The 15076-nt window shown below is 37.9% G+C and overlaps 1 protein-coding gene across 1 annotated transcript in view; it reads right to left on the bottom strand.

Annotated features, from left to right (window-relative positions):
• The window catches only part of EYS (eyes shut homolog), a gene marked incomplete at its 5' end in the record, with an annotated part of 904266 nt that overhangs the window by 437203 nt on the left and 451987 nt on the right, over positions 1-15076 (bottom strand). The window lies entirely within an intron of this gene.

Below are 15076 nucleotides of genomic sequence, written 5' to 3'. Positions count from 1 at the left end.
TTCAATGGGTATCCTGCGTGCACACAGTGCCTCCCCTTCTGTTTAGGCTCTATTCATCACACATCAAGTTTTCCATATATCTTCAGTCTTATGTGGTTGACCTGTGTGAAAGTTTGCACTCTCCTACTTCTCAAGAAGAAATACCTGTAACTGCCCTAGCTCCTGCTGTATTTGTATACTTATTCATCAAGAATAGTGTTGAAAGTAGCTTAGGTCTTACAGAAGTTTAAATATAGAGTATACAAACTAAGTTTTCAAATTGAAGAATAAACAGAAATTGGGGGGTTGGCTTGTCAAATATCTCTGCAATCACTGTTTTATATCTTTGGCCCTTCCATGCCCTACAATATCTCACTTAAGGAAGACACAAAATTCATTTTCCTAAATACAGGTATAGTTCTGTATTACTATATCTAGAACAACAGTCAACGAAAATTAAAGTATATATAATATGGGGAAAAAATCCTTTTCTTGCTACAACAGAATTCCACAGTCAGTAATCAATGTTGTTCTGTTAAAGACAGAAACTGAAAGACCTGAAATGAAAAAAAAAAAAAAAGGTGGAAAAAGGTGGGAGTTTCATACTTCTCAGTATTCTTTTTCTCTTTTTCAGCATATAAAAAATCTTATAAATAAGTGTGCACGCCTACACAAACATGTGCTAGAATAAGCTCCTGCAGGTATATAAGCTTCTTCGGGTAAACGTTCTACAACAGGAATGTGATGTAATCTTTCAAGAGTAATCACATATGTTTGGTTTTTTTTTTTTTAAAGAATATGCAGAACTATATATATTTGTACACATTATTAACTCTTTTTCATTTGCAAATACATATATACACTTATATCCATATAAACACCTGTATGCATATTTCCAATGCCTTTATACAAGAAAGCTGATTTGCCATTACAAATGCTAACATTTGCAGATGTCTGTTACAATTTCAGCATTATGTGTCAAAAGAAGTGCATTTGAAAGAGCTTATTTTCTGTTCCTAGTGTTGATTTTTGAATGAAATACAAGTTTACATTCTATGCATATTGTCCAGAAAAGGCTAAGAAAGCACCTCAAAAATTTTAATACTTGGACATATCCAGACATTAGATCTTGTAAATTCACTAAACCCATTTCTAGGGCAGGCACTTGATTTGTGCATGCAGATGTCTGCAACTTCCAAAGTGCATGTGCATGTTTAGGCACATGTGTTGTTACTGTGACCAGATGCTTTGATTTAAATTGAATGTTGGATGTTCATTTGCTTCTGAATGAAGAAGGCCATGTAGAATGCGGCTGAGATGTAAATCAGCAAGGATATCAGTCTCAAGGACCTTGGCATACACGAAGAAGAGATGCTGCTGAGGTCTTATAAAAAAAAAAAAAAAAAAAAAATTTCCATAGGCAGTTGTATTAAACCTAGCAGTTGTCAATTATAAAGCTGCAGATGTTTCAAAATCTGATTAGGGCTGACTGTGCCCTTTTGGTTTTAGGCCATTGATTTCAAGTGTGCTTAGAGATTTGCTAGAAGGCACAGTGTACAAATCTATATAAATAAAAGTGCTGGCAAATTGCCAGGGTATTACATATAATCTCATAATCCAGCAGGTGCTTGCTCTGGGAAAACAAAATGCTTGATGTGGCTCTCAGATTTTCTACTAGCAGTGCTTGGTATAAAACATAAATGCTCTCTAGTGTTTTTTTTAGATGGAAGATTAAAACATATGTACCTTGTATTTATCAGAAATTATTATTCCAGTGTTATACTATTCAAGAGCTGATTGTATAACCAGCTAGAGAATAGTAATGAGAGTGGTTTTATAACATAAATATATATCTAAGACTTCAAAAAAGAAAAGAAGGTATGGTTTCACATAGTAATTCACCTATTTTTTTTTTTTTTATTTTTCCAGTATCACATTAAATTTTAATAGGTGACACTGGCAAAATAATAACAATTTCCCAGTTACAAGTAGTTCTTTGGCAGGGAAGCTGTTTCCAGGTAGCTTTTGTTAAGACGGAAGGCTGGGCAAGGAAAAAAAGTATTTGGACCTAAAAAGTAGTGAATATACAAATAAGAAAAGCTAAAAAAGCTAGAACCATGATTTAAACATGAAATACTGATGCCCAAGGAAGAAAGTCAGTTTAGCATTCCTTATTAATTCTTTGACCTGTTAAAGATATTAAAGAAATTATAATCATACTAGAAGTCAAGTATATCTGGTTCTATATTGCAATAGGTATTAAAAAAGAATTTCATCATGGATCATAATCCCTAATTACATTAGCGTTCAACTGCTTTCCTTTATATCCAATCCTTACCATAGCCCTGCAGACTAATAAATTCTAAATTCAGAGGGATTTCTAGCCTTAACTATTAGATTTCTGGCAAAACACAGATCATAAAATCGCTCCCAGAAATTTATTCATTAAGCCTGTCAACTTCTGTTTAAACTGATTGTGTACATGTAGCCTCATTTTTTCAAATATCATCTGTAGGGTCCACCATTCTGCATTCAGAAGCAGGAAGGATCACTGTTTCAAGAACCTGTTCAAGCCTCACAGTAACAGGCAACTGTATGTGTTAGAAATTTCCTTCTCCTTCCAGTTGGTTTTCTTCATCACTTGCAGCATAATGTACACTTAAACATTTCTCTTCCACTTCAAAGAGCAAAAATACTATATACTACATTTTTAAAACGATCTATCATAGAATCACAGAATCATAGAATAGTTTGGGTTGGAAGGGACCTTAAAGATCATCTAGTTCCAAACCCCCTGCCATGGGCAGGGACACCTTCCACTACACCAGGTTGCTCAAAGCCCCATCCAACCAGGCCTTGAATGTTTCCAGGGATGGGGCATCTACCACCTTGCTGGGCAACCTGTTCCTGTGCCTCACCACCTTCACAGTAAAGAACTTCTTCCTTACATCTAATCTAAATCTACCCTCTTTCAGTTTAAAGCCATTACCCCTTGTCCTATCACTACACGCCCTTGTAAAAAGTCCCTCTCCAGCTTTCTTGTAGGCCCCCTTCAGGACCTGGAAGGCTGCTATAAGCTATCCCTGGACCCTTCTCTTCTCCAGGCTCAACAACCCCAACTCTCTCAGCCTGTCTCCATAGCAGAGGTGCTCCAGCCCTCTAATCATCTTCGTGGCCCTCCTCTGGACTTGCTCCAACAGGTCCACGTCCTTCTTATGTTGGCGGCCCCAGAGCTGGACGCAGTACTCCAGGTAGAGTCTCATGAGAGCAGAGTAGAGGGGGAGAATCACCTCCCTCAACCTGTTGGCCACGTTTCCTTTGATGCAGCCCAGGATGTGGTTGGCCTTCCGCGCTACAAGTGCACATTGCCGGGTCATGTTGAGCTTTTCATCAACCAACACCCCCAAGTCCTTCTCCTCAGAGCTGCTCTCAACCTGTTCTCCGCCCAGCCTGTATTTGTGCTTGGGATTGCCCCGACCCATGTGCAGGACCTTGCACTTGGCCTTGTTGAACTTCATGAGGTTCGCACAGGCCCACCTCTCCAGCCTGTCAGGGTCCCTCTGGATGGCATCCCTTCCCTCTAGGGTGTCGACCGCACCACACAGCTTGGTGTCGTTGGCATGTAGAAATATATATATATATATATATATGACATGCATATATATCATAATGCATTTTGTTTTACCTTCATTACTCATAGACTGTGTTCTGATCAGATAACAATGTATTCTGACTTGCTCAGACATCTTATTCTACTAGTACTGAAGAATACCAAAGGAAGACCATCATCATCCAAGACGATATCCTCTTCTGAGCACGGGTTAAGCCTAATCTAGTCATTTTGCTGTGCTAAAATACGTTGAGCTGTTTAGAAGTAACAGGCAAAGAGTTTAGTGTTTAACTATTCAATGAGGCCATATAGTTCTATCTTCAATAGTAAACTGTTTGACACATACCCTAGGAATAGAAAATATTTCCATTTATTTCCTTGTACCTCATGTATACTTCCCTGGGTGTTCACTGATGGACTATTTAAATCACTCATGGCTATGACTAGCAATAGAGGTCACTTGACTACTGATGAGCAGTCAAAATATGCTACTATTTTGTTTTACATCTACTTTCATCATATGTTCAACTCTGTTATATAGCGAGTACCTTATGTCCATATTGAAAAGGGAGTTCACACAGATGGTTAGAAAATGCTATTAAAAAAATCATATGTGGCTGTATATAAAAATATATGGATATATCCCTTTCTATACACACACACACATCTATATACACATGCACACATATACTGTGTATGTATTTACACACATAAACTCAAAAGGATAACGTGACAGGGAAATGTTCCATAGAGAGATTTAATTGGAAGAAATATAACAAAATTCAAGAATAATCTATTAATAGTTAAAATGTATTTCATGACCCAAAAAAAGTTTGGTAAATAAAGTTTTCCGTGTATTTTATGTTCTTTTCTTTACAGTTAAAATACAGCTGTAAAACAGTTGCATTCATTGTATCAAATAGCCTCTAAATTTATGGTGAATAAACTGGGAAGCTTCTAGTTTTAAAACTGTATCATATCAAGACCAAGATCAAATTTTGTACTACCTAGAGAATTTAAATGTTGATAGAAGTTATTTGAAATATTAATTTGTAAAATTAATGTGTGATGAGACTGTAATTTATACATTATATGAATTCCCTTTTCTTCTCATATATTCATATCATCTTAATATTTTCGTTAATTATCTAGTTAAATGAATTGTGTTTTGTCTGCAGTAGATTCCTTTACCAGCTACTGAATTTAAGGCCAATAATAAATCTTTCGGGTACCTTTTCAGTTGAAGGCAGAAGATGGAAATTATTCCCAATACCATGGATGTAGGCAGCCAAGAGGAGACATACAGTAGAACAGAATAGCTTTTTGTTACCACCTGTTACTGGAGGGTAACAGCCCTGCAGGCCTTCATACAGACATTTAATACAAGTTTTGTTTAGCCCATTCCAAGCAAAGACAGTCAGATTGGCTTAAACTGTCAATAAAGCTAGTTGGAACTAATACAGTTGGCTGTATTCGACTTGGATTAGGGCAGTTTCACTCAATCATTTCTGCTACTGGCAGTTACTTCCAGTAGCTGATAACAATCCCATGGGGCACACAGGGTTAAAGGCACCACTGATGAGCAGTAATGTGCAATAAAGACAGTATTTTTAGTTGGCACTGTCATACCTGAAGATGGTGTGTGTCCACAGTGACCATTTCAGAGAGCTCTCCTGGTCCCCTTGCCTTTGGAGGAAATTAAAATTGGACCATATCTATGCAGTCAGAGAGTAGAGAGTTCAGCAAAATACGCAGAGATATGGACAACTTCACAAAAATACAATGATGCAGGAGAAGAATTCAAGTATGACCCTTTATAAAACTGAATGGGTAGTATTTTTGTCTGTGGTGGGAAAGATTCATATTCTAATCTTCATAAACTGACAAAGTTTGGATTTATTGTTCCTGCTCTCCAATAGAATGGCTTAATTTTCCATGCCTCTTTCCTTAAATGTTGTGAATCATCCAAATTACTTACTTTTGAGATGTTACAACATCTTGATGAGGCAGTATGAATTCACCCTTGGATTAGTGGCAAAACACTGAAATTTGCTTCTTTACAAAAGGGAGTAAGATTTTGGTCATGTTGTAAAGTTCTTACTTTGATAAATACAGAAAAAAAAAGACTAAAATCCTGTATCTAGAGTCACAGAGTGAAACGTACCTGAAATAAATGAGACCTGCACTACACCTGCCCAGCTCTAACTGATGACATTATTTGCTATGCACTAATAAAACAAAGAACAGGTAATTTGCCATGGGGAAGGTCTACTGAAAAGCAGTCATGAGGAGATCTGACCTCTCTCTACTCTGCTATAATGGTCTAGCCATATCCTATGTAAAGTAACAGAGAATCACAGATGAACTGCTAATAACTTTACATTCTTGTAGCATGTTTGGGGTGGAGGCCAGAAAGTGGTAGTAACCCAGGTAATGACTGCTAATTGTCTTAAATGGAGAGAAAATTGTAGAGATTTATCTAGGATGACTTGACTCGACTAGCAAGGTCATTGTGCTAACCATCCAAGTTAAAAAGCAATGAGTAGTGAAAACAGTAGTCCCTTGGGGGAACACATCTGTAAACACCAAATGCTGCAGAGAGGGTTGAGCCTGAAATAGAAGTGCTGCACGTAAAGGCCAGACCAGGACTGGGACCAGCCAGGTGTGACTGTCCTGTTGCCCCTGCCAGGTCCATGCTGCTGGCCACAACCACACCAGAGGATATGGGGCCTTGCTCGGTGTGAATGTATTTGTATAAATGTGCGTGTGTGTTGTACAATAGGAATTGCTGTACAGTTGCTATACCTATCCCACTAAGAAAATAAATCTTATATTTTATGTTACTGAGGAGTGTGGTTCTGTTCTTGCAGCCACTCCAGCCTGAATTCCCCTGTTATAATCTGTTTGGGTCAGCACCACACCAACAATCAATACTAATCAAGAATGCAGTTTGCCTCTCTGATACAGCTTCAAATCAGAGTTAAACAAGGGTGCTGTGTAACAGATGGTATATGTACACTGGTAATTAACTTTTCTAAAAAAGCGAAGCCTTATTACTAGAAGTTTTTTATGGGGACCAATATAGGTCAGAGTATCGATTATAACATAGAGAGTCTATAACTCTTAAAGCTGTTGTATGAATTTTTGCACAAATCAGATACTATAAAATTGTTATCTCTAAGATGTCCCCACTGCCTCTGCAAATTGAAGTGTTCTTAATCCAGTAGTTAGTGTATACTTGATACTAATACACAAGCCTAGGATCTAAATTTAGATGTCAACAAGCAAATATGCTTGTACCTAATAAGGTACCTAGGGATCAGTCTAGGTTTGCAAGACATGTGGACCGATAGGAGAGGATTTGAAGATCAATTTGATTCTGAGGGTTTGACAGCCATACTGTCTGCATTTTCTCATTTTACTTTTTTAACTTTAAACTAGTTATGGTCTAGTCCTGTGGCCAAGCCCATTTGCATTTGGATACCATTAGGTGTGGTTTTGGAGCACATCTGGTTTAGTTTCATCCAAAATAAATCTATTGTGTACTCTGAGACCACTCCATTATATGAATCAAAGCATAGTAAATGTGGCAATCAAAAGATATGTCAAAAGTGCACACTACATAAACTAAAACATTAATGTATGCCCTTCCTAAGATCCCATATTTGATAAAGACCTAGCCAGTAAAATTAGTTAGTGAGCCAGCTTAGACATACAGCTGACTGTCCTTAGGGATATAATTCAGTACCCCACTGTTTTACGGGCTGCAGACTCAGACCGCTACCAGATCACCCATAGATCTCTCAAAGATACTGTGTCATATCTGCTAGTCTGTTGTAAAAGTTTTGGGTGCTCTAGGGTATTTGAAATGGCATTGATGTCAATATTTAGGCAACAGAGCCTGAAACACACTTTAGTTAAGCTCCAGGTCTCTAGGGAGGGTTGAATTGCTTTTCAGGCTGCAGTGACTGTACTGAGTGGTTTTCATTGACTACAGGAGCAGCACAGACAGCTGCCTATATGTGTACACCCAAACATAGACACATGTTGAAATTTAAATGTGTATGTTTTATTCTGGAGGTGAAATGCCCCAGCTGTCTGCATTGCACACAAAAAGGGCATCACCTGTAACAGTATGTTGCTACTTTCAGTACCAAACCCAACATTAACATAAATATAGGATGAGCTAACTCTTGTTGCATACCAAAATGGCTGGTCTTTGCCAAGAGGTAGAACTTTATTGCTGGGGTGATAGGCTAGATTTCTGTTATTACTGCCTAGTCTATCAGAGCACAAAAATATTTGTTCTCCAGAGCAGTCCTCCTGACTAAGAAACACCACATGAATTACAAGAGGTTTTAAAAAAAGAAGTTTGTGAAGGTCTCACTCTAAGTTAATGCAGTAGTATTACCAAAGCACAGGGCTTCAAATAAGATATAAGTGGGGAGGGTGGGGGATGCGGGGAGGAAGGCTGTGCTCAGTACACCATGAGAAATACTTTAAATGAACAGACGACATAATAGGTTCCTAGCACCCGTGTTTGATCTTTAGGGGTCTGGGTTCAAACATAGTCCATCAGTAATGGAATGAGATGTTGTGATCCTGAACTAATCTGTAATTGAAATTCACTCGCATTTAAAAACATTATAGACTGTATTTCGGTAGAAGTAGGACTCTACTTAAAAGTGCCGTACCCATTAAACAATTTGGAAAGAGTGAGTTATGGAATATTACTGAGAGTCACAAGAAGTCATATAATATTAATCACTGTAAATGCTGATGTGGAGCAGGTGTGGAAATATATCTGTGTATAATATAAAAGAACTACTCATCTGGATGCTCATTTCTAATATTAGTCTTATATAAGAAATCATGGGCAGAATAGTACAAATAACACAATTTAAAGAGAACTAGAGAATATCTTGCCTTAGGAGAACATAGATAAACTGCCCTTTTTATTTCAGCATTGATTATTTTATGCAGTTCTGTTAAAAAAGTAACAGAGACGGAAGCTGTCAGTGATTGAAATAGATTTTGAGAAGTATTAAGTAGTTTTCTAACATTCTTATTTTTGTAATGAATATTAACATTTCCCATGCTCAGAAACTTTTATTTGACTGTGATCTTAATGCATGCAGCTTAATAAAACCACAAAAGTGATCTGTTCTTGTCTTTAGGGAGAAGAATTCTATTTTCATTTTTCAGTTAATTCACAAAATGAAAGTGACATCTATTATAAAGGACTGTTGTATACCCAAGTAATTCTGGAGTTAGCATTAAAGCGGGGCGAAAATAAAAGGCTTCTCTGATGACTACTGATCACACTCCATCTATAGAGCAATGATCCGAAGCAAAAATTATTTGCTCTTTCTTCCCTTCAAAAACATAGAAGCCTAGGCATTGTATGTCTAGCTAATTAGTTATTGATGAAGACTACACTGGTTTTGTATTCAAGTCTCCAGAAAACAGGAAGTGGTCCTTCGTTTTGTGAGTTTGGTTTCACTCTTTATGTGATTTTTGGATGGCCTTTTGTTGTTAGTGTTTTCATTACTAAGAATGTAAGTAATATCCGTAGTTCTATTATAAACACTGTCTCCATTTTAAAACTCAGCTAATATGTTATGGAGTTTTATTTTCTTTATTAAAATGATTGGTACATGTTTGCCTTAACGTTTATAGATGCAGTGAGAAGCAAAGTACTATTAATAAAGAAACCTCAACTATTCCCACTAACCTTGAGTACTGCTGTGTAATTCTGGACATTGTGGAACTATTCCAAGGCTATGCTACCTCAGGATTCGCAGAATTTCATTATAATGTTATAGAGCTGGTTAACATTGTAGTGACAGAGATGTAAAGATACTGATAGCGTTACGTAGTTTGTTATTCTAAGATCATATAATCCGTGATTAATTTTAATGTCTGATTTTCTATGGTGCTGAAGTGCTCATTGGTTTGTTTGAAACAAGCATCAATGAATTAGCATGTACTGATAAATCTTCGATAACGAGCATGATCTTTAAATCTCATCTTCCTACCAGATGTAACCCATATTTTCATTTATATGTGAACATCTGATAACATAGTCACCTTTAAAATTTCTTCTTAGCCTGATATAGGTATGTTTAACTGCTTATTCAGATATTTAAAAAGCCATGCATCCACTGATATCAGTGCAGGACGACTGAAATGAAAAAAAAAAAAAAGAAAGAAAGGTATTTGGGCCAGAATTGACATCATATGAAATCTCTCTCTCTCTCTCTTCTTCATCTCTATACAGAAGGAACAAGCTATAGAGAATGTGGTGTTAGGCTGTGATTTTCTATTCCGATCACAGTAATTTTCAAAGCAGCATTGTATGTTGATACATCTCAACTCTATCAGCCTTAAAACCTATTGCAGCTAGTTGCGGCTCAGGAGACAAAGGGCTATGTCTAGCTTGCCCACTAAAATGCAGCCACATACAAAATACCAAGTATTTCCTTCTTTACCTGAAGATATTTATACCTTTATTGTAATTTCTGATGTAAGGCAATTTCTGTATGATTATAGGCCCACTGTTTCAAAAGCATCCACCCATAGCCAAACAAATTTTGATACATCTTTTGGAGATTCCTGAACTGTGTAATTTTTTCCTTCTGATCTTGGCATTTTACCTGTTTGATTTTTAACCAAATGCCATAGTTTCCTTCTAAGCCATCCTCAGAATGCAGTAAGAAAAGATTTGGTATAAGCACGTAAATCATAGGATAAAATCAGAGAAAACCTTAGGCTGGAGGGGTCCTCTGGAGGTCATGTAGTCCAGCCTCCTGCTCAAAACAGGGATAACATCAAAAGTGATCCAAATTGCTTAGGGCACCCAAGTCATATCTGGCAGAGCTGCACCTCAGCCACTGCATCCCTTGCCTGCACTGATGCAGGGAGTCAGTCCCACAAGCACAACTTTGCATTTGTCTCTGTTGTAACGCATGAGGTTCCATGGGCTCATTCCTCCAGCTTGTTGAGGTCCATCTGCCAGCAAATGCTGCCCTTCAGCTTATCAGCTGCTCTCCCCACTTTAGTTTGTTATCACTAGCAAATGTGCTGAGGGTGTATCCTCTCCCATCTTCCAGGTCCCTTCAATCAGTATTAAATAATATCAGTCCCAGTGTCAAATCCTGAGAAACACCATTTATAACAGTTGCCAGTGAGGATTCAAACTACCGTACACTACTTTCTGAGGTGATGTCAAGACAGTTTTCCAGACATCTTATAGTCTACTCATCCATTTCATGTCCCCTTAGTTTGGCTACAAGGATGCTGTGAGAAATTCTTTTGAATACCTTGTTAAAGTCAAAGTAAACAACATCACCTGGTCTCCCACAGGGATGGAACTGGTCACAGATGATAATCAGCTTGGTTAAAGATTATTTGTCTGTGGTAAGCATAAACTGGCTGTTCCTAGTCACCCTGACTCTTTTGTGTCTGGAAACAGCTTTCATGAAAACTTAGTGTAGTTCCCTGGATCTGTCTTCTTCAAATACAGGCATAATAATGTTCTTTTTGTAGTCACCAAAGTTACCCTGCCCCATTTAGTACTAGACCATTTTCACGTGTCTGTCTTTTCCTGATGTACCTGTAGGTTCAACCAAAAAGTCTTAACTCTTTCTTGTGTTTAATTAGGAACATGTCTGCCTTATGTAGTAACTGTCACAGGATGGGGGAATGTACTGGCTCTGGCTGGGATGGAGTTAATTTTCTTTATAGCAGCTTGTATGGTGCTATGTTTTAGATCTGTAACTATAACAGTACTGATTAACACACCAATGTTTTAGCTGTTGCTGAACAGTGCTCACACAGCATCAAGGGCTTCTCTTTTTCCCACTCCGCCCCTGCAGTGAGTAGGCTGGGGGCAAGCAAAAGGCTGGGAGAAGACACAGCTGGGACAGCTGATCTGAGCTGACCAAAGGGATTTTCCATACCATAAAACATCTTGCTCAGCAATGAAAACTGGGGGGGGGGGGTAGTCTGTCCAAAGTATCCTTAATCAGAGACCGCCTGGGCATCGATCTGCTGGTGGGAGCTGATGTCATAAGTGATTGCCTTTGCATCACTTTTTTATTTTCCTCTCTTACCTTCACTTATTAAACTGTGTTTATCTTGACTTTTTTTTTTTTTTTCACTTTTGCTCTTCCAATTAGCAGTCCCACACTGAGACTGGTTGGATAAAATTTCCCTCAGGCTGGACTGTGCTAACTAACTCGCTGGAGTGGTAACTGGAGCAGGTTGCAGTTAACTGCAACAGTGCGCGCATGTGTGTGTGTGCTGTTGAGTGTAAACCTGTCCCTGCCGTGACCTCTCTCTTGGGCTCTCGGGGTAGCTCAGTTCCACCTCAGTCCTTTGCTTTTATGCAGTGTTGAATGTCTCTGTAACATTGCCCCCCACACCTTATTACAGCGGTAGTTTATAACCAGATGTTGGCACGGGCCACCAATCGAATCTGCCCACATTCTTATCACACTACACCTTTCCAGCAGTTTCAGGTTTTGGTGTCCTGTCACTGTTGATCCACTGCTTGTACCAAGGCCCATCGCACTCAGTTCTTGCTCACCTTGCCCATCACTCATTATAGTCAGTTACTCAACTCCTAATCAAGACAAAATCATGATGCTCCCCTGGCAGTAACTTTGTTTTCCTTCACACCTTTCTATCTCAATATATGTTCTGAATTCTTTATTTCTTTGATATCGATATCAGGGTTTTTTCTAATTTTACATTAATCTGGATTATTCTTTCTGTGACTTTTACTTCTTTTATTCATTATCCCTTTCTTCTTGTTCCCAGCAGGACTCTGTACAAGGTAACTTGTGCATGGAAGAATGAATTGTCTCCCCGGCAAACAAGAAACTTCTAAGGTCTGATTTTTAAATTATTCATTCTGCTATAACTGTTTCTGTGTGCAGATGTTTTAATCAATGCCATAATCCTCTCTGTTAGTCTCCTTTCTAATCTAAAGACCAAAATGTGAGCAAGAAGGTAGGTTTGGGATTGACTGAACATAACATTTAAAAACCTTGCTATTTTAGTGTGAAGAATTGTTTTGGGTGTTTTCGTTGTTTTTCTATCAGTGAAAATCTCAGCTGGCAAGCAGTAATTTCTAAATTGTAGAACAGATGAATTTCAGGTGACATATCTTGTCTCTAGAATTTGGCAACCGACTTGGCATTTCATTGTCAGGGCTGTCATGCTAGATGCATGATGCTTACCAAAAGACAACGGGTTGCTCCACATAGTTGCCTTGCATCTTCCACCAGCCGTTATTTTTCTGAAACCCAAGATGCTGCTTGTGGATGAATGTGCTATTGAAGAAAAGTGCCTAAACATTTAAATAATTTGCCAGAAAACTGACCCTTAAATACCAATCCGTATTGTCAAAGAAAAAGCAGTATGGAATTCAGATTCTTAAATTAAAAAAAAAAAAATTAAAAACCTCCAGAAATATTTTAATCTGAAAAAATCAAAATTAGTACAGATATTTGCTCACATAATTAAGGAATGGTTCTCTGAGTGCATCAGTAAATAACAAGACCATGAGAACAGCAATCAGTGCCCTAAAATTGCTGAATCATAACTTACATTTAACAGCTGGGCAAAATAATGGAAGCCTTAGTTTCTTTCGTAATTTGACAGGTATGTCAAGGGAGAACAAGTAGCAAGGAAAAGAAAAGTTGTCATTGTGGCCCTTATGCTCAGCTGCTTCCCAGACCACAGGTTACACTACAGTACTGTTTGTCTTTCAGTGCATGATTTGAGAAATCATCTGACCGCAGACTGAAGTGTAAATCTTCATAGATGAACTTGCATTTGAACCACCAAATAACACTTTAAAGACTCAGTCTTAAGGGTGCCTGTATCTGGTTTTTGCCATTATGTAAATATTTTTTTCTCCTGAAGTCAGAACTCTTATGTTTTATTCTTGCTTTTAGTCTGAGTTGTCCCTGGGAAAGGGATGTGAAGTCACCCTAAGAAATCTACGTGAATATGGGTCTACTATTCTTAACATTTTTACCACAAGAACCGTATTGTTTGATTGAAGGGAGTTGGTGACGTGACTCACTTCAAGACATTCATCACCAATTCTCCAAAACCGCTCTTCCCTTCTAAAGAAAATATTCCAACATGTCTCAATTGCAGCAATGCTGAACCAAAGAGCTGCAGAAAAACTTGATGGAGGGCCAGATGAGCACAAAGACAACTCTCAACCAGCTCATGATTTTAGAGTCTGAGAGAAGCAGAGATTCAGCAGCATCTTCTTCTCTATGCACCTCTGTACGATGCTTGCCAGAGCTTAGAAAAGACTGTCTTAACACGAGATCAGTCAGACATAAACTAGATTTTGCAGAAACAGCTGCAGGTAATGGAACTGCAGTTGAGGTTATATGTGTCATTCCATACGTTCCTGGCGTTTGGCCAGGTAGACACCTCAGCATGAGCTTTGTGAAAGGCTGTTCTCTTGGATGTTCTCCAGGATGCACTGGCATCGAGTGTCAGTTGGCTGAGAAGTTAAAATTTTACAATTCATTAGTACATTGTATCTAGAGGTCTTTATGCACATTCTAAATGGCTGTATTACTTCGCAGTCTACAGATGGGGCTAGAATAAAGCAGAAGACGTAAGATCCTTGTTTTTCAGAAAGAAAAAGCAAGGACTAACAAGTCACTGCCATCTCTATTTGGAATATAGATAGCGGTAAATATTTCAGCATCATAGAGACCAGTAAGAGAAACTGACTTTGAATTAAAAAAACAAAATAGAACAAAAAGATTAAAAAAACCCAAATATAGGCAGTGACTTAAAATGGTGCAAAGAACACGAGTAGTATAGAAAAATAAAAGAATGCTGCTTTTGATCCCACTATATTGTAGTCAGGTTACTATGTAGTTACATAGTCTATTTGAATTCCCATGGAAAAAGAAAAAAAATATTAATATAGACATTCCCTAAAATGAGACAGGGTGGGGAGGAATGGGGTAGAGAAACTCCTAGTAAAGTAAGGTAGGATGCCTAGGGAAACCATAATCAAAGAAATCATTAAGAAACTAATTGTTGCAGTGAATGGCCATCAAAGAAAAGTCAGGGTCACAAGCTAAAGTGCAACTGCTGATACAACATCCTAAAGGTATTGAAAAATTATGTTTCAACTAATTTTGTGAAGCTAGAAGTCATGGCCTTTTGATGAAAAATGCATCAGGAATTTCTGAAAAGAGAAAGAAGGGATTATTGCCATATTATTACAAAGATAATGAACTCTTGCACAATGGACTGATATTTTGTCATAGCTAATTAAAGCAAATGACATAGGATAAATTAGAAGAATAATTGTTACTCATGCTTTGTTATAATATAGAGGAGCAGCCCATTTTGGATGTTAAGTGTGAAGAGTTTCAGAGGGGGCTTATTTTATTTTAAGCACAAACAAAATTAACAAAATCCCCCTCACACCAGTGC

The sequence above is a fragment of the Platalea leucorodia genome, assembly GCF_965183815.1.
Source record: "Platalea leucorodia genome assembly, chromosome: 3".
NCBI lineage: Eukaryota > Metazoa > Chordata > Aves > Pelecaniformes > Threskiornithidae > Platalea > Platalea leucorodia.
Note: the sequence above shows the minus strand (reverse complement) of the source record. Positions and strands in the feature narration are given on the sequence as shown.